Source organism: Dipodomys spectabilis, unplaced genomic scaffold (genome assembly GCF_019054845.1).
Source record: "Dipodomys spectabilis isolate Male_0828 unplaced genomic scaffold, ASM1905484v1 ptg000081l, whole genome shotgun sequence".
Classification (NCBI taxonomy): Eukaryota; Metazoa; Chordata; class Mammalia; order Rodentia; family Heteromyidae; genus Dipodomys; species Dipodomys spectabilis.
In genome coordinates, this window is record NW_024870758.1 from 24599794 (window position 1) to 24617913 (window position 18120).

At 42.5% G+C, this 18120-nt stretch overlaps 1 pseudogene; it reads left to right on the forward strand.

Annotated features, from left to right (window-relative positions):
• Positions 1-1228: 1228 nt before the first annotated feature.
• LOC122110832 lies at positions 1229-1587 on the forward strand (annotated as a pseudogene).
• Positions 1588-18120: the final 16533 nt, after the last annotated feature.

Genomic DNA, 18120 nt, shown 5'->3' on the forward strand with positions numbered 1-18120 from the left:
CAGGAGAAAGGATGAACTAATGCAACAATGATATGCACTAAACACTATGTTGGAAATGAACTTTACAACTTGGGGGAGTGGTAAGCAGAAGAAAATGAGGGACGGGTGTAACAGTGTTTAAAACGAAATGTACTCATTACCTTACTTATATAATTGTAACCTCCCATTCATTGCCTTTACAATAAACATATCTCTCTCTCTCTCTCTCTCTCTCTCTCTCTCTCTCTCTCTCTCTCTCTCTCTCTCTCTCTGTCTCTCTCTCTCTCTCTCTCTTTCTCTCTAGCTAGCTAGCTAAAACAGACTCCTGGAGAAAGAGGACCTGCTGAGCTGAGGAATGAATACCTGCTGCACCCACCAGAGAGCAGAATCTTTTTGGAAGCTGCAGTAGGCTCATTCTCCCCAAGCACACGAGCAGGTATAGGAATGAGAAGGAGGGACTGGACCAAAGGCACTCCTGTTCCTCTCTTACAAGAATGGTGCTGGAAGGACCTGGCTATCCCTGTCAGGGCTGACAGGAGAGAGGTAGAGTTTTGAGATAGTTTGTCCCCTATGGGTTTTGTGTGGAAGTTTGGTCTCCAGTGGCAAGGTATTGACAGATGGGGTCCAGTAGGAAATAATTGTGCCTAGGGCTCTTTATGGAAGGGATTAATGGACTAATTCTCAGTGGACTGCTTATTGAGTGTGCGCATGCTGGTTCTTATACAGGGAGTCCATTCCCTTTGGCCTCTCTCACCAGGGGACCCCTCTCTCTCTTTCTCCTTTCCTTTTGTGCTCTTCTCACCTAGACCAAGTTTTGGTGTCATCCGTCATGTGACATCTCATGAGAACCTCATCTGATCCTTGACTTCCAGCCTCCAAAATCATAAACCAAAATCAGCCTCTTTATCTTTATAAAATACCATTTTCAGTTATAGTAATATGAAAGAGACTGAGACATACTATATCTCTGTGTTTCCTTGGATCTGTGTCTGGAGCACTGAGGCTGTGGGAGGGAAGTACTATCCATGTGGCTAGTCCACAGACAGGAGCAGTTGTGCAGGGGAAAGCAGCTCCTAGGAATCTGCCTCCTCCTGAGTAAGCCCCTGAAAGGGGTGTGGGACAGGTCCTCTTGCCTGTCCTTCTCCACTCTCGGCTTCCAACATCAGCTGCATCTTTTTCAGCTGAGGAAATGTCAACTGTGATTCATTGGGAAATAACTGAACCCTGTGAGTAAGACCTGGAAATTTCGTTCTTTGGTCTCAGCAGCAGAGGCAAGATGACAAAGGGAATGTCATCCTTTGGAAAGTGTTGCAATAAGACGCACACGTTGTGCCGCCACTGCGGTTCTAAGGCCTACCACCTTCAGAAGTCGACATGTGGCAAATGTCGCTACCCTGTAAAACGCAAAGAGAAAGGATAACTGGAATGCCAAGACCAAGAGACAAAATACTACGGGGTCAGGTCGGATGAGGCACCTAAAAATTGTCTATCGTAGATTCAGGCATGGATTCTGTGAAGGAACAACACCTAAACCCAAGAGAGCAGCTGTTGAAGCATCCGGTTCATCTTGAGAATTTAAAAGATTAGCCATACAATAAATGTTCTGGTGGACCTGGAAATTACTTCCTGGGAGCCTCTGAGGGAAAGCCCCAGAGCTTGAGATTCCTTTGGAGACTCCTGGGTCTGAAGGAGCATCTTAGTGAAGTTGGGTTGAAGCCACAGCAGTGGTGGTAGCTTTGAAGGTACCATGCAGAGTGAGAAAAAGCCAGCCTAGCTGATATGACCTACAATTCTACCTTTTTCCATGCTGTTTTGAGCTTCCAGTTTTCCCACTGTACAATTCACATAATTCAGTTTTTGTTTTCAAAATCATATGAAACGCATGTGTGTTGACTCTAAACTTGAAGTGCTATTAGCATTCGTAATTGTTAGCTGTTTCATTGTGAAATCATTTTAGTCTAAATTGAGTCACAGGTCAGGCCCTAGGTCAATGCAGGATTCTAGCAGAAACCTTGTTTTCAAATGTTGCCTTAAAGACTGGCTGTTTTTCAAAGAACCTAAAACATATGAAGATTTATTAGATGCTACTGTTGAGAGGCATAGAAAGGAAATGTCACAGCTCTTGATCTTGAGCAGTTCAGAGACCTATAAGGACAACAGACTTGTAGACAGATATTATCTCTGACTTGCACAAAGTTCAGTCCAAACCTGTGGCAGCAGGGAATGGATAAGTGGGGTAAAGGGAAGGTGGATGAGGGAGAAAGTGAGGCTGAGGTGGGATTCTAATCGTCTGGTAAGCAGCCATCATTAATGCAGTCTGTGATGTGGATGTGGGCCAGAGGTGGTCCCTGGAAAGCTAGAGATGGCTTCTCGGGGTTCCAAATATTGGTGACAGATTACAGCACAAGCCCTCACATACACCGTTCCCTGAAATAAAGGAAACTACAAGAATTCTGTCTTAGGGTTTCTAATTGGAAAATGAAAGTTCAAGGATTACCAAGAATGGCTGTGCTTGCAAATCTTTTAGCCGTAGTCATCGTAGATTTGTACACTGATGAAGAGCTGAATATGATGGACAGTAGTCAGTGTCTTTTTATCCATGTATCCTTGGTGCTATAAGACTCACTCAATTCTGCCCTAGCTTTGAGTCCTGGCTGCTTATAGGGGCAGCTCTGGCTGGTTAGAACCTGTCCTCTTTGCACCCATCCCTTGGGGAGGAGGAAGGTGTGGCCATGCTCTTGCTCAGGAACAGAGCCCCATGATAACCGTCTTTAGATTATAAGAAAGGCTAACGTTGGTCTTCTCTTTAAATCTGTCTTGGTTGGTCTTGTTCTACACTGCTTTCTCTTATTTCCTTTCCAGTAGAACACCCAACAGGGTAATGAGTCCCTATAAAAGATGATTAGAAGATGCTACTTCAGGAGAAACTACAAAGAACAAAAGCCCTTTCTGCACCTCTCACTAGCCATTTTTTCCTGTATCATTGAAATGTCATAACTTTCAGTAATGATCCAAAGACAGGCCTTCCCTGAAGCTTCCGGAATGATGAGAAACCCCAGGATTTCTGGGAAAGGAAGTGAAGTCATGTGGAAGTCCACCCCAGGAAGAAGAATTCTGGGGAATGGTCGGGAGAAAGCTTTCTCAACCTAAGGGGCTCACAGCGTCATCATCTCTTTGCTCTCATTTCCCTCCAGGCTCTGTTTCTTTTCTCTTTTGGCACTACACAGCCTGGGTGTCCTAGATATCTGGCGCATGTGGTTCATTCCTCTTGGCTCCATGCCAGGGCCTCAAGCACCAGCAGCTGCAGGTGACTCACTGTCTGAGTCTAGCTCCTGAAAAAAATCTAGGCTGGCTCTGTTTGTTTAAGACACCTCCTGTGTTGCTGTAAACCCCTCCTAAGATTAAAAGAGCCTCTTCTAAGTGTTGTTCCTAGCACTTAGCATACAACTGGCACGTAGTGGGTCTTCAGAGAATAAGTGTGGAGTGGACTTGGGGGTGAGTGCTTCACATGGATCTATTCATGTCCTGTTACTGGTCTCGAGAAACAGAACCAATGAGATGAAGGAGAGAGTTTTTGTGGTTGTTTTGTTGACTTTGTTTCTCAGGGATTGGCTCACACAATTGTAAGGACTAGCAAATCCAAATTCCATAGGAATAAAAGCAGCCTGGAAATTCAAGCAGGAGCTGATGTTGTAGTCTTGAGTGTGAGTTCAATTGATTGCTTGAATCAGGGCAATCTGCCTTATTATCAAGGGTAATCATCAAGTCAGATCGTAGATTTCCAAAATACCTTTACCAAAATGCCTGGATCAGTATTTGGGTACCACAGCCTAGAAATCATACACTGCATCAAATTATGTACATAGAAACAGTCACCATGGCCACTGCAAAAGCCCATTACTAAACAAACACCATCAAAGTGCAATGAAACAGAGCTGGTCTCAAATCCGTACCCAGCAGAAGTGGAGCTGTGGCTCAAGTGAAAGAATACAGTTTTCAACACAAAAACTCAGGAATATTACCCCGGCCCTGAACTCAAGCCCCAGGACCCACACCAAAACTAAACAAAACAAGACTGCAGGCTCAAACCTGTACCAGCTTCTGGCCAGGTGCTCATAGAAATGACACACATAGCATATGCTCCCTGCCCTTAAGGAGAGAAGTCTATAGCAAGGAGACCATCTAGTAATGAGTTACAAATGGTGTAGTGAATAGTATTATCAAGATGTACAGGAACTGGGTGCTGACAGCTCATGCTTGTAATCCCAACTACTCAGGAGGATAAGATCTGTGGATCACAGTTTAAAGTCAGCCCCAGCACGAAAGGCAGTGACACTCTAAAAGAGTCAGCAATGCAGCTGTGGCTCAAGTGGTAGAGCACTGTCTTGAGCTCAAAAGCTCAAGGGCAGTACCTAGGCCCTGAATTCAAGCCCCAGAACTGGTTGGTACAAAAAAAGAAATGTAGGAAACTTGCTTATTACCTTCTAGATCTGGGAGATTCTGAAGTGGTTGGAGAAACTTTAGTAACTTGCAAGGGGGTCTGAGGCCAGCCAGGCCAGCTCTGGTGCTCTGTAGAGTTTAAAATACTTTTAATAAATACACAGTCAAATGACCCAAGAGTCTTCATGCCAGCAAATGTCAGAATACCCCAGGCAATCTATGTATGTGAGGACAGACTTGTAAGACAGTCTCATTACTCAAGGCTTCTGAATGGCAATCACACACCCTAGGTCCTGTCTAGCCCTAGCTCTGAAGGGTAGATGATTCCCCCAAGAAACCAATGTCTGGAAGGGCATATCACTGAGTTGGCACTGTCTGCTGCCTTACCTATGGCAAATGAAGCTTGGGGCTAATCTGGACAGCATTCAATGTCTGGCAGGGTAGCATTTTGTTCTGCTTTCCTTCTCCAGGAGTTGGGAGCAGGCCCCAGGCATCTGCTCACTTCTGCAGTAGTGAGAGTGTATACGATGCTCATGTGCCTCCACATTCTTCTCCAGCAGTAACTGTGGTTGGATTAAAGGTTGGCCCCAGCATATTTGGGTTCAGCTGCACTGCTCACACTATGATGGTGGTGTTGGATTGACCACTCATTACTTACATAAAAACACGGAGGTCACTAGGTGCCAGTGACTCTCACCTGTAATCCTAGCTGCTCGGGATGCTGAGATCTGAAGATTGTGGCTCAAAGCCAGTATAGATAGACAAACCCAAGAGGCTCTTATCTACAATTAACCATTGAAAAACTGGAAGTAGGGTTGTGGCTCAAGTGGTACAGTACTAGCCTTGATTGAAAGAGCTAAAGGACAGTGCTCAGGCCCTGAGTTCAAACAACTAGTACTCACATATAACATATACACACAAACAACAACAACAACAACAAACACAACAAAACCCCTCCAATAAGATCATACAAATAAATGTCAGTGTCCTAGCACCCTGCATCAACGCAATCAAATCCAAGTAAATCTTGGTTTGGAATTTAGGTTAGAGCTGTGGTCACAGAACTAAGGAGAGCTAAGGTGCTCATGGATATAAAATCAAGCAGATGCCCTGAAATCTACTAATCTGGCTGGTTGGGAAAATAGTCCAAGTTGCATTGAGTATCTTGACAAAATATGAAAAAATAAACGGGGCTAGGAAGGTGGCTCAGTGGTAGAGTGCTTGCCTTGCATGCATGAGGCCCTGGGTTTGGTTCCTCAGCACCACATAAGCAAAAAGAAAAAAGCTGGAAGTGGCACTGTGGCTCAAGTGGTAGAGCACTAGCCTTGAGCTGAAGAGCTGAGGGACAGCGCCCAGGCCCAGAGTTCAGGCCCCACGACTGGACCCCCCCCAATATGTATATATATATATATATATATATATATATATATATATGAATGAAAAAAACTTCCGATATCTCAGGAGCATGAGATGGGGGGATTTCTCAGAGAAATCTACATTTTTCCCTTTATATTTCTACACTGTGTAACTTGTGTACAATGTATATGTGCCTTTGTAAATTAAAATCAAGATGTTTTTAGGTAAATTGATTGCTGAACAACACCATAAGAGAACCAGCTAAGCCTGGGAGGTGAATGTCCTTGATTGATTAACAGTCATATTATGAGGGCAGACAGTAGATCACCTTTGTTTCTTGCTCGGATTTTCAAAGGCCTACCTGTCCAAGGTCATAAATTCAAAGTGATGTCAGCCTCTTGGAGTCTCTGTGTAGGGAATCCTGGGATCACACCTGAACCTGGTGGCCAGTGCTGGCCATGGCCATCCAAGTGTGTTACTTGCCGACAAGCTGGGGCTAGGGCTGCATGACACACAGTTTAATTACCACGCAGAGCGGCAGCTGGAGGCATCTGGAGTGCGTCGGCATCTGCTTTGGCAAAGTGCAATTTCTGCTAATAATTAACCAGCAGAACTCTTGATTCTCTCTAATTAATGGAGAGGAAGCCTGGAATCTTCAAAGTCCACGGATGTCATGCTGCCATTGTGTCACGATTGATCTCCTTTGTTCTAGACCGAGGAGCATGCCTTTCCTGCCTCTCCTAATTCCTTATAAATTGAATTTTTCTATTACAAGTTGTGACAGCTAGGGAACATGACTTCAGAAATTCACCCGCAGTTCATGGCAGTATTAGAAACCTGAATGATAATAATTTTTAAAAAGAACCATAATGGAACGAGCTTTCTGTCTCTGACCCAGAATTAATCACAGTGAAGAGTCACCTACTGAAGGGAGTCGTTAATTAGCTCTAATGGATCTTTCCAGGTGGAGCTGGAATTACAGGGAAGTCTGCAAACAGAAAGAGAGAGCCCCCCCTTCCCTGTCCATCTCCACCTGCTTCTCAGATGGCTTCCAGGGAAGAAGGAGTTGTGATGGGGTGGGGGCAGGGGAAAGGATGGGCCAGCTTGGCAGGCAACAGCCCTGAGATCTTCCAGAGCAAAAGTGAAAGGGGGTTGTCTTGAACACAAATGGTGACCCTTGAGGCCCACCACACAGAGGCCAAAGCGTGTTTCTATGCAACCCTAGGTCATATCACATCACAGTGCCCCAATCTTTCTCTAAAGAATATCAACTTCACTCATTTGCCTATGAGGGCTTCCTCTCAGTCACCCATGTCTCTGCTTTCCTCAATCCACTGTGTTCCGGGGCACTCCAGCTTTGTTATGTTCCACTGACACACCCAAGTATGCTTCTACCTCAGAGCCTTTGCACTGGCTATGCTGCCTATGCCTACCGTTTTCCAAAGGTCTACTTGAATCACTGGAGATATTGCTGAGAACAATGGCTCACATCTACTAATCCCAACTACTTATGAAACGAAGATAGAAGGACCATGGTTTGAAGCCAGCCCCAGAAAAAGATCTTATCTCAAAGAATAGGGTCTGTAATCCCAGGAACATAAGGGGATCATAGCTCTAGGCCAGCCAGAGCAAAAAGTGAAAAACCCTATCTGAAAAGTAACTGAAGTTGTAAAAGGCTTGCAGTTCAAGTGGTAAAGCACCCATCCCCAACTTCAGACTCTCTTCCCACGCTTCCTACTGTGCTGTACATTCCTGTCCTCCCCCTTAGCACTCGGCATACATTCTTTGCTTAATATGGTTGCTGTTAAAATCTTGGCCTCAGGTCTACAACCACAACTGTATCAGGTCAGTAAATATTTGTCAGCGGACAAGCTGTGTACCGAGTGTTGCTGCTGTGTGTGCAGCTTGCCTATGTCCATCCCACATGACATTGTGGAAGGCTAAGCTTGAAGCTGTTCCTTTTTCTCAAGTGTCCACATGGACCGGGTGTTTCCTTTGGCTGCCAGATGTTAATGATTTAAGCAGTGTCATCAGAGTCAAATATTACTTGGGAGGTTTCTGTCTTTCCCAGGGCTTTTGGTAGGAAGAATGATTCCAAGGGTGTGGTCCTTCCTCTTGGCACATGGTAGGGGGGCTTGAGAGTACATCTGAATTGATGAGGGGGAGGGGTTTGCTGAGGGTCTCTTAGAAGAAGTCAACAGTTACCCTGTAGAAGAGGAAGCATTTGAGGGACCTAAGGGGAATGATACAGAGGATACAGAGAATGGATGCAAAGGATACAGGGCCAGGACCACAGCAAGCAAGCCCAGAACCTCTGCCTTCTCCATGAGTTGTTTCCAAACTATAAATTCCTGCACTAGATTCTTCCCACTGAAGAACACTTACTGTGTTTGGCTTGTTTCTGTAACCCGATCGTTTGGCAAATCAGGACAGGTAGCACCTGGGAGGTTGTTAGATCCAACTCTTCACATTCTACTTGAATTCTGCCTTGTAGTAATCGAGTATCCTTAGGTCAGAGGGAAGCTGCTGCTGGACTCTGTGCAGAGCCCTGACACATGTGAGTTCTAGCCCCACATAGCTGCTAGTTGAATAACCATTGTACTAAGGTTTCTGCTATGGGTTGGACATGGTTTGTTTCAAGCAAGGGCTCATATTGAAATTTAATTGCTGATATGATGACAGTGAAAAGCCCTGGAATCTTTAAGGGGTAACTTGGCCATGGATAACTTGATCATCCTCATGAAGGAATTAGTGTGAATCCTGAAAGGATGTTAATAGCCATAAGAACTATTGCTTAAAATGGTTGAGCTTCTTTGTTCTACTTCTTTCCCACCCATGTGGCCTTCCTATTCGCTTTTCTGACATATGCATGGATCAGCACAAGAACTATCAGAAGTCAAGCAGATGCTGGCAGCGTCTACTAGGACTTCCGGAACGGAGAGTCAGAATAAAGCTCTTTCCTGTATAAATCACTTTGTCTCATGCATCCTATGATAACAACACAAAGTGGTCTGTGACAGCTTCTCATTCAGCCTTCTTAATATTCTACAAAGTTCTGTTACATTTTCTCCTCTGAAGAGCACTGTTATTTTAGAGATAAAAAAGGAAGGTCCAGGCAGTCAAAGTTCTTGCATGTTATTACCCGTTATTAAAATGTAAAACTGGAAGCTATACTCTCCCCACACATTTAGTTTTCTGTTCTCAATCCCCTTCAGTTAGAATGATACCCACCTTCTTTACCTCTTAGAGCTACAAATAAATTGTCCTCATGAGTTGAATAAAAAGGGATTTTCACTAATCCAAAGTAGATTATTCTAAGGTGCCTCCCATATTTATAGCATGCTCAGAGGTCAGAGATAAGAACCTGGCTAAAATTCATGATGGTAAAAAAAAAAAAAAGGTATGAGTTTTTGTGTTTTTATATATTCTAAATTCAAATTCCAAGACTGATATTTAAAGCATTTCTCCAAAACTATGTTTGGCATACTGCTCTGATTCTAAATAGGAAAACTGACCTTCCTTCCTAAATTCATACCCTAAATTATTCTGAGGACTCTTCCAGACTGCTCTTGACACCTACCTGAAGCAGCAGCACACTTGCTGATTTACAACTGCAGTCTTGCTAAAGGAATGGAAAAATGCCAGAAAGTTTCTGTTAGACAGAATTACTGGCTTGAAATACCAACATTGCTATGACTTGGCATATAACTGACTGATGGAGTACGTCACTCCTTCCATCATTGTACCACAATAGGCCACATGGAAAATGGAATGAGCCTTGTTCCTCAGTCTCCTCCCCTAAAAGAATGGGATGAGGAGGCTGCCTACTGGTTAACTTTGCATGTGTTTGAAGGTGGCTGCCCAAAGCCAGTCTTGGGCCAGGAGGCCTTTTCCTTGTTCAGTTTTGTGTCAGTTGCCTTTGATGTGTGTGTGTGTGTGTGTGTGTGTGTGTGTGTGTGATGGCTCTGTGCAGGCCTTTCTGTTTTCTGCCTTTGCAGAAAGAATAAAGATGAGGAGGCGGATATACAGCAGTAAACCCCAGCTGTCACTGGTTAAGATCCAATGATTAGCTATGAATCAGCCATTGGCTCAAGCAAGATATTATCTAAATGAAAAAGGGGATCCCTTTGGCTTGTTTGTATCCTCTCTCATACGCTTGATCCAAGCAATCGATCCATCAATGAGATATAAATTGACATCCCTTCATTTTTCCCACAATGCAGAGGGTGACAGGTAATCAAACCTTACAAGCTGTTCAAGACTTAGCTTGGAAAATAAGGTATTTGTTCACCAAAAGTAAAAGTCTAAATGACTATGGGGGCTGAGTAGGTAATATGAATAAATAAATGTATGAACAAAGCTGTTTAATAACTTTGTTAAGGTACCTTTTCCTCCACATAGATACATATAGGTATATTTTTCTATCTATATCTATCTACACATAGAGTCTATCACTTTGAGACCAATTTTTAAAACTTTTATTTTTTACGTGTGTGTGTGTGTGTGTGTGTGTGTGTGTGTGTGTGTGTGTGTGTGTGTGTGTGTGTTTGGTCCTGGGGCTTGAATTCAAAGCTTGAGCACTCTCCCTAAGCTTTTTTTGTTTAAGGCTAGTGTTCTACCACTTGATCCACAGCTCTACTTCTGGCTTTTTGGTGATTAATTGGAGATAAAAGTCGCAAAGACTTTCCTGCCTGGACTGGCTTTGAGCTGTGAGTTAGTATTGCAGGTGTGAAGCACCAGTGATCATCTATTTACCATCTTTAAGTAGTGGCACAACATACAAGAATTTTCTTTCCTCAACAGAATCTATCTTTAGTTTTTACTTTGTTTTTAAGAGACCAGAGTTCCTTCATCAATTGGAAATAATTGGATGTAGCCCACAGAAGTGGATGGAGACTATGTGTGTTGTCGAGTTTGTAGTTATTGGAAGAAAATAGTGGTTCACCCGTGCTACATTGCTATGTTAGTGAGAACTGTCCCCACTAACATGCTGCATATTGAAATTTTTCAAAAGCCCTGCTTCCAAAACACAGCATGGGACATGTTATCATTTCTCTCCCTTAGATCTCTTTAGGATTCTTTGTCTTGCCCTTTTCCCCCCATGGACAGGCCAACATCAATGAAGGCAAGGTGTTCTCCTAGCCTCTAAGGGACATGAACATGCATGAACAAAGCTTTTCATATGGCTGCTGGGCAGTGCTTGCCTTCTCTTTGTGCTCATTTGGACAGAGAGGGCTCTCCCATCCCATAGTTAAATCAGCTTATGCAGAATGCAGTGTGCAATGCATGAGCACTGATTATTAAGAGAAGCTGAGAGATCCTCCAAAGTGACATGAATGTAAAATGCCACATGTTCCTGCTTTCCTAAGATTCCAACCTTCGGCCACTTCTACCAAGAAGTCTTTTTCTCCATTCCTTGATTCTGGGTTAGAGTACATGACTTATTCTGACCATAAGACTACAAGAAACTTGGAAAACACCTGCAGACTGAGGTTCACCAACTCCTGCCTCACCAGACCTATGGGGCCACTACAAATTAATCTTTAAGGCCCTATAGAGAAGACCCTCTAGCAGCCTGTTCATCATAAGAGATGCAAGTGAGGTTTAGCTTACACCAGCCATCTGACCCAGTAGAGAAAGATGTAATTCAAGTGGTAGAGCACTTGCCTAGCATGTGCAAGGCCTTGGGTTCACTCCATCAGTATTGAAGAAAAAAACCCCAAGATCTAAAAATGAACTGCCCAGCTGATTTGCCCACCTCTAATCACCAACCAGCAAAATTATGGTCATTGAAAAACAAACCAAAAACCTCACAGCACACTACATGGGTCAATCCAATTGAAGGTCCAAATCTGCCTGCTCCTATCCATCTATTCCGTGCTGCGGAGATGAGGATCACCTATCCACACAGGCAGTTCCAGGACCCTGTGCAAGGACACTGTTCTAGCTCCCTTCTTCCTCTAGGTCAGCCATCTGTCTGAATGCTTCTGATAAAAAAGAGCTTAGAATCACTCCCTAGGAAAGGCAATGTGTTTGATTATTGAGGTCTAACATTGTTGATCAATAATACTAATCATTGTTGATTTCAACATCAAATTTTTCAGATTAACCTATTTTACATCCACATTAGGAATTAGGAAAGATAAACAGAATATAACAACATCAAATGAAAGAAGAGAGAGTATGAAATATAGTATATGCATGAGCTATGGATGGTGGCTGTCTTAATTTGAACAGCCATTGGGTTCCCAAGTCTCCCAGAATTGGACTCTCTACATGAGTCCAAAAGCCCCAACACATCCTCGTTCAGATCTAACTTCCTTTCCCCGACATTTTGACATCACCTTTTGGAAGCTAGCACCAGAAAGGGCTGGAAGAGTGAGTGGGGACAACTCTGGATATCAAATAATCTTGACTGCCAGTGTAGGTTCTATGTTCTGATTACCTCCTTCAAGACTTAGCTTTAGTTTTGTACCATTGTAAAGGTGTTGAAAGGTATGACTTTGATGATCTGAGATCATGAGGGAAGGCTATGTCCTATGAATGAATTTCTGTCATGATTTTGGGTCTGAGTTCATTCTCTCAGGGCTATGTTCTTTATGGAAGGATGGCTTTGTTCTCCTCTTTCCCTTCTTTCTCTGTGGAATAATGCAAAAAGCAAGAAGGTTTTTGTTCCATTTTAGACTTCCCAGCCTTCACAGTTGAAAACCGATAGATTTCTATTAATTATAAGTTACCCAGTGTGTGGCACTTTATTATAGCAGCCTAAAATAGCCTAAGACTCTAGAGGATTTTTTGTGAAGATTTGGAGGTCTTAATAGATGATGGTACCATAAAAGTATTTTAAACAAAAAGAGAAGTATTCTAGGTTGTAATTTTGAGAGAAAGAATGCTTGAATGTTGGTGAATTGGAGACTAGGAGGCTGGAAAGTTATACAGCAATCTCAGCAGAATGGTGGACCTACAGATAGATAGTGGGCCAGGAAGAAGAGAGGATCAGCAGCAGACTCTGGTCAGTGTGAGTGGATGAGGCCTGGCAACAGAAGATGAGTGAAGGATGCTAAATCAGCCCAAGGTTTCCTACTTAGGTACTGGGTGATACGATTGACAAAGCAGAGCTGTATGAATGGGTGAGATTTGTGTTCTTTAAAGGTACATTTTAATAATACTGTGATGTAACGTATCAGTAAACCTGAAGCGGGAGTGCCAAAAGAGATGGGATAAAAAAAGGGAAGTCATCAGTGCATAGAAATGAGACTTGTTCAGCATTGTTTTGCACAACATGGATGCTAACAGCATGAAAGACAATCAGGACCTTCTTTCTGGAACTCTCACTGAAAATAGCAGTCTGGCCTGGCCTGTCAGGCCCCGGCACTGTGGTTAAGTGTGGGTGCTATGGTAGGTGGATCCCTAGGTGACCTTGGCCTATAGTTAGTTCTCCTAATCAGCTGTGGCTGGTTTCCAAAGTAACACCATAGCAGCTGACGGCTCTGGAAATATATTTTGTTTTCTGTGAAGTAAGAGTGCTCATAAGCAATACATTTTCCAAGTGTTAGTCCCTCCTGGTTTGACTAAGGGCTTCTGTATCTGAAAATGTGTCCTGGGTTTTGTGAGTCCATTAAAAAAATTAATCGCTTTTTTCCCCCTTTGAGTCAAAATACTTTGAACCTCTTAGGTAACTTAGAAGAATCAAAGTGTAAGTTCTACCCCTGGGAAATATGCCAAATAAATCCCCACTTACATGCTTTAGTTCATTAGAGTATCCTTTCCTCTTATGCATACCACAATAAAAGTAAATTAGGATAGAAGGATTCAAAGGCGGAGAAGTTACCTCTAGCAATCAGATTAGATATAAATGCCCCTTTGGGATGTGAAATTGGAATATGAGATTCTACTAATTTTGAAATTTGCAGATAAAAGAATTCTTACTGTCACCTAGAGCTCAGGTCAAAACATCGGGTGATTAAGTTTGCTTTAGTGTATGGTGTCTGGGGGAAAATACTAAGATTTCAAAAAAATACCTCACAAATTGAACTTTGAGCACTGTACTTCATCCCAGAAACACTAGAGGGCGTAAGTCAGATAGAAAGAAGAGACAACAGAAGGACTGAAAAGAACTGGGAGGAAGGCATTTTTACTTTCACTAATACACAAGGTTTTACTTAGGTATACACTAATCTTTATACCCTGACCAATTGCCTTTATAGCAAAGAGCTGCTTTACCTCTTCAGAATTCACGACAGCAAACTATTCCCGTCCAAACAGAATCTACGTTCTGTTCATTTCCAACATGTTAAGAGCCAATACAATCCAGGTCTTTCTATGAGTCCTTAGTTTTACAGGATACATTATTTGGATGAATAACTATTCACAAATAGTGGATTTCTAAAGCCAGAGTACTAGTGGTCATATTTATAGTGAATGATAATGAAACCCAGCATTTTCAGGCACGTGTAGAAACAAACATGCTCTTCACGGATAATCCATACTGGAAGTCCTTCCCTGTGTCTCACATGTGACTGCTACACTAAAACACTACCCTGCCATCCAGAAACACGGAAGCATCATGCACCTGCCAGTGAGAACTGAGATTTATTTTTCTTGCTTAATTTCCCAGCTCTTTAGCAGTCCCTTCTTGCCTTTTGAATAATGCCAGCATTATAAAAGAAGACGAGTCACATAAAAGGTGAGCAATTACTGTACCCAGAAACACATATCTTAACATCTTAGCAAGAGACTATTTAATCCTTTAGACCAGTTCCTGATTAACAAACTAATATATAAATGAAATAGATATGTTTCTATATTTTCCATGACATATATAGAAACAATTTTGAAACCCACTGACACAAGCATGCGTGAATCCAAATGCCAGAGAACTCACTTGAAATATGGCATGCCGAGTTAATAAGGATCAAACCTTGAGGTTTGTCACACTCACCTGGACACTAGTGGCGGGACAGTGAAAATGACAATATGAACAAACTGCCCAAAGCAGAGTGTTGGAAGTAATCAATGACCCAGCTGAGTGCCCACTCTGAGTTATGGCCTTGAGTTCCTTAGCCATCCCTGGAACTACTCACTTGTAAGGGTAGAGCCTCTCGTGTCAGGATGTGCGGCCTTGTAGAATTGCACTCATTAGCAAAACCCTTTGGCAGAAATGACATTTATCCTCATTGTGGTAAGAGACAGACTTTAACCATTCTCTGGTGTCATCATCCCTAAAAAAGGTGCATTCATTTGAAGACTTCTTCCACAGGCCTAGTGAGGTGGTTCGTGAAGGCGCATGGGTGTCGACCACTATGGCAAGCTATTGCTGGTGAATGACAGAATGTCTGCTTGGTTACAGGAAACCCCAAGTGCTCATTATGAGGATAGGTTAGGTTGAGATTGACAAGCAAATGTGTAGCCAGGCTTCTGGCTGACAAATGGCAGAACTATGCCAGTGCATTCACTTCTCTGGAGTGAGACCAAATATGAAACAGGAGGATCAAGTTCACTTTGAAAGGACATTCAAACCTAGCAGATGATAGGGTGGCTGAGGCAGTAAGCAAATATAGATATTAATTCCCTCAAAATAGCATTGGCTTAGTTTACAGTTGAGCTGGTACCCAAGCCAGTGACATACAACACTGCCTCTTGTGTGTGTTTATATTGACATTCCTTCAGCAGGATTTTGCTGTTTTCAAGATAATTCCATTTTATTGGCAGCTTAGAGTTAAAATCACTAATCTAAAAAAAAAAATAGCCTGTTTGGGTAGATGAGATACTGAAAATAACAACTGGTGAGATTAGTATTAAAGATGGTGCCAAGGATTAAGTGGTCCAGATTGAATTAGATCAATTCTGCCAGGCAAAGCTGAGTACAGAAATGACCACACAGCGTCTGTCAAGAAGGATGAATGATTTGGACCATATCTTTTTTCTAGGCTGTAGAAGGAAGGTCAGGACTTGAGTCTGTCTTCAAGTAAGGGGCATAGTAATAATGGAGACTGTGTTCATTAAGATCCCATGGTGTGTGGGTGCTCTGCTCACCATTTGACATACATGCGTTATTTCCTTTCATTCTCACCCTCCCCAAATCATGCAGCAGGGTATAAGGTCTTTGTGTCATAGGTGAGTCTGAGGTTCAGAGAGCTTATTTGTCCTGCTGAAAGATGCACCGTAGTAATTGACGGTCAGATGCACAGTAGTAATTGACGGTCAGAATTTTAACTCCAGCCTGACTACAAAGCACTTTGCCTCACGTAACTGCTTTTGAGTTCCTGCTGGACAGCACTAGTCAGAGCCTAGCAGCTTCACCTCCTCCTCCGCCCACCCCCCTTTGGAGTTTGAGGAGTGTTAAAACAAGGGCAGCAGAGAAGCCAGGAGACCTGCCTGTGAATCTTGACTTCACTGGCTGTGTGGTATTGAAAAAATTGCTTATCAGAGCCATTTCTTCATCTACAAAAAGTGTGTGTGTGTGTGTGTCTGTGTGTATGTGTGTATTCACAAGAGTATGTTGTGAATGGGATTAGAAAGGCTTTTGATTTTTTGAGACAGAGTCTTGCTATGCGCCCAGGCTGGCATGGAATTTGCCATACAGGTTTATTCAGGACTTGAACATTTATTTGGTTCTCCTGCTTCATCCTTCTACTGCTAACATTCCAGGCTAGTGCCACCATGCTAGCCATGATTTCTGAGATATCTCTTATTTCTAAGCTTTGTGGATTTCACAAGCCTTTAAAGAATTTTGATTTATTTATTTATTAATTTTAATTTTTTTTGTCATTCATGGGACTTGAACTCTGGGCCTGGGCACTGTCCCTCAGCTCTTCAGCTCAAGGCTAGTGCTCTATCACTTGAGCCACAGCGCCACTTCCAGTTTTCTGAGTGGTTTATTGGAGATAAGAGTCTCACAGACTTTTCTGCCTGGGCTGGCTTTGAACCACGATCCTCAGATCTCAGCCTCCGGAGTAGCTAGGATTACAGGCGTGAGCCACTGACCCCCGTATGGATTTATTTTTAAACAAAGGGGTGTTTTGTTTTGTTTTTTCTTTTAATCATTAAGTGAACTCATGTGAAGAAATATCTCTCCATTTGAAATGGAAGAATGATGTACTTTCTGCAATGGTTTTGTTCATCCTCTGTAAAGTTTACCTCCCACGTGATTTGCGTCAACATGAACGATCTTCCATTTTCTGGGTGGATGCTTCCACTTTGGGGTATGGCACTCTGCCACAGGGAGGCCTGTAGGACATACTGGAAAGAGAAATGGTATTTTGTAATATCACAGAAGTAAACCACTACAGTTGGCTTTCATCTGAAGGCAATAAATGATACTTCCGGTGGGTTAGGAAACCAAGTAGGCATGAAGTTGCCTGTTTTGTGTGCTTTGTTCTCCTGTAAATTAGTAGGGGCTTATTGTACCCGCTTCTTTGGTTTAATTCACTACACTGTGCTAAAGAGCTTTCTCTGAAATTGACCTATGACTACGCTCAGAGCACATCTTCCTCATCCCTTTATTGTCCCCGCCCCCCCCACTCTCCTGTAGATGGAAACACACATGGTCTCCTGCCATGGACGCCCACCACCCGCTGCTCTGCATTCTTGAGGATTAAGTGACATGGGCCATGCAGTATGTGGGAAGCAATGTTTGAACATTCCTTTGATGTTGTGCCTCGTGACACTCAACGACTAAATTCAAGCCTTTGCTATTTGACCAGATGCCAAATGTGCTAGCCTGAAAAATCTATCATCTTACAGATAGCTGGATGGAAAAATAAGATAAAACCACTGGGGAGAATATTTCAAAACTATTTTGCAGGGCTAATTAAGGAAAAACTTTAGTTAATTGGAAAGTTAGTTGAGCAAGATGTTCTAGTTGATTATAAGCTATGACATTTAAAAAAATCTATTTACCATGCACTGAGTATCATTTATATCTATCTATATCCAACCCCCCCACACACATACACATACACAAGTATATTTATTTGTTTGTTTATTTTAAAGAGGGATGAAAGTTCAAGTAACTCTTGTGTCTAAACCATCCTCTTGTTCTGTTGTACTAATTACTATTGGGACATGTGTTTTATTTCTTCCCATCTCTTTCCTTTCTAATGTTTGTTTTTTTCTTATTTGTTACAAAGATGTGATCATACAGATTGTGTGTTTTGAGTTCATTTTTCTTCACTTAACACTGCAAAAACATAACCTAAGGGTCTTAACATTGCTTCATTTACTTAAAATTTAGGCTATTTCCACATCTTTTCCTCTTGAATTATTCTTTTTTATCTCCTGTGACAAACTTCCTTATGAAAAATTATTGGCTCAGAGAGGACAATTTTAATCAGTCTTCATTGT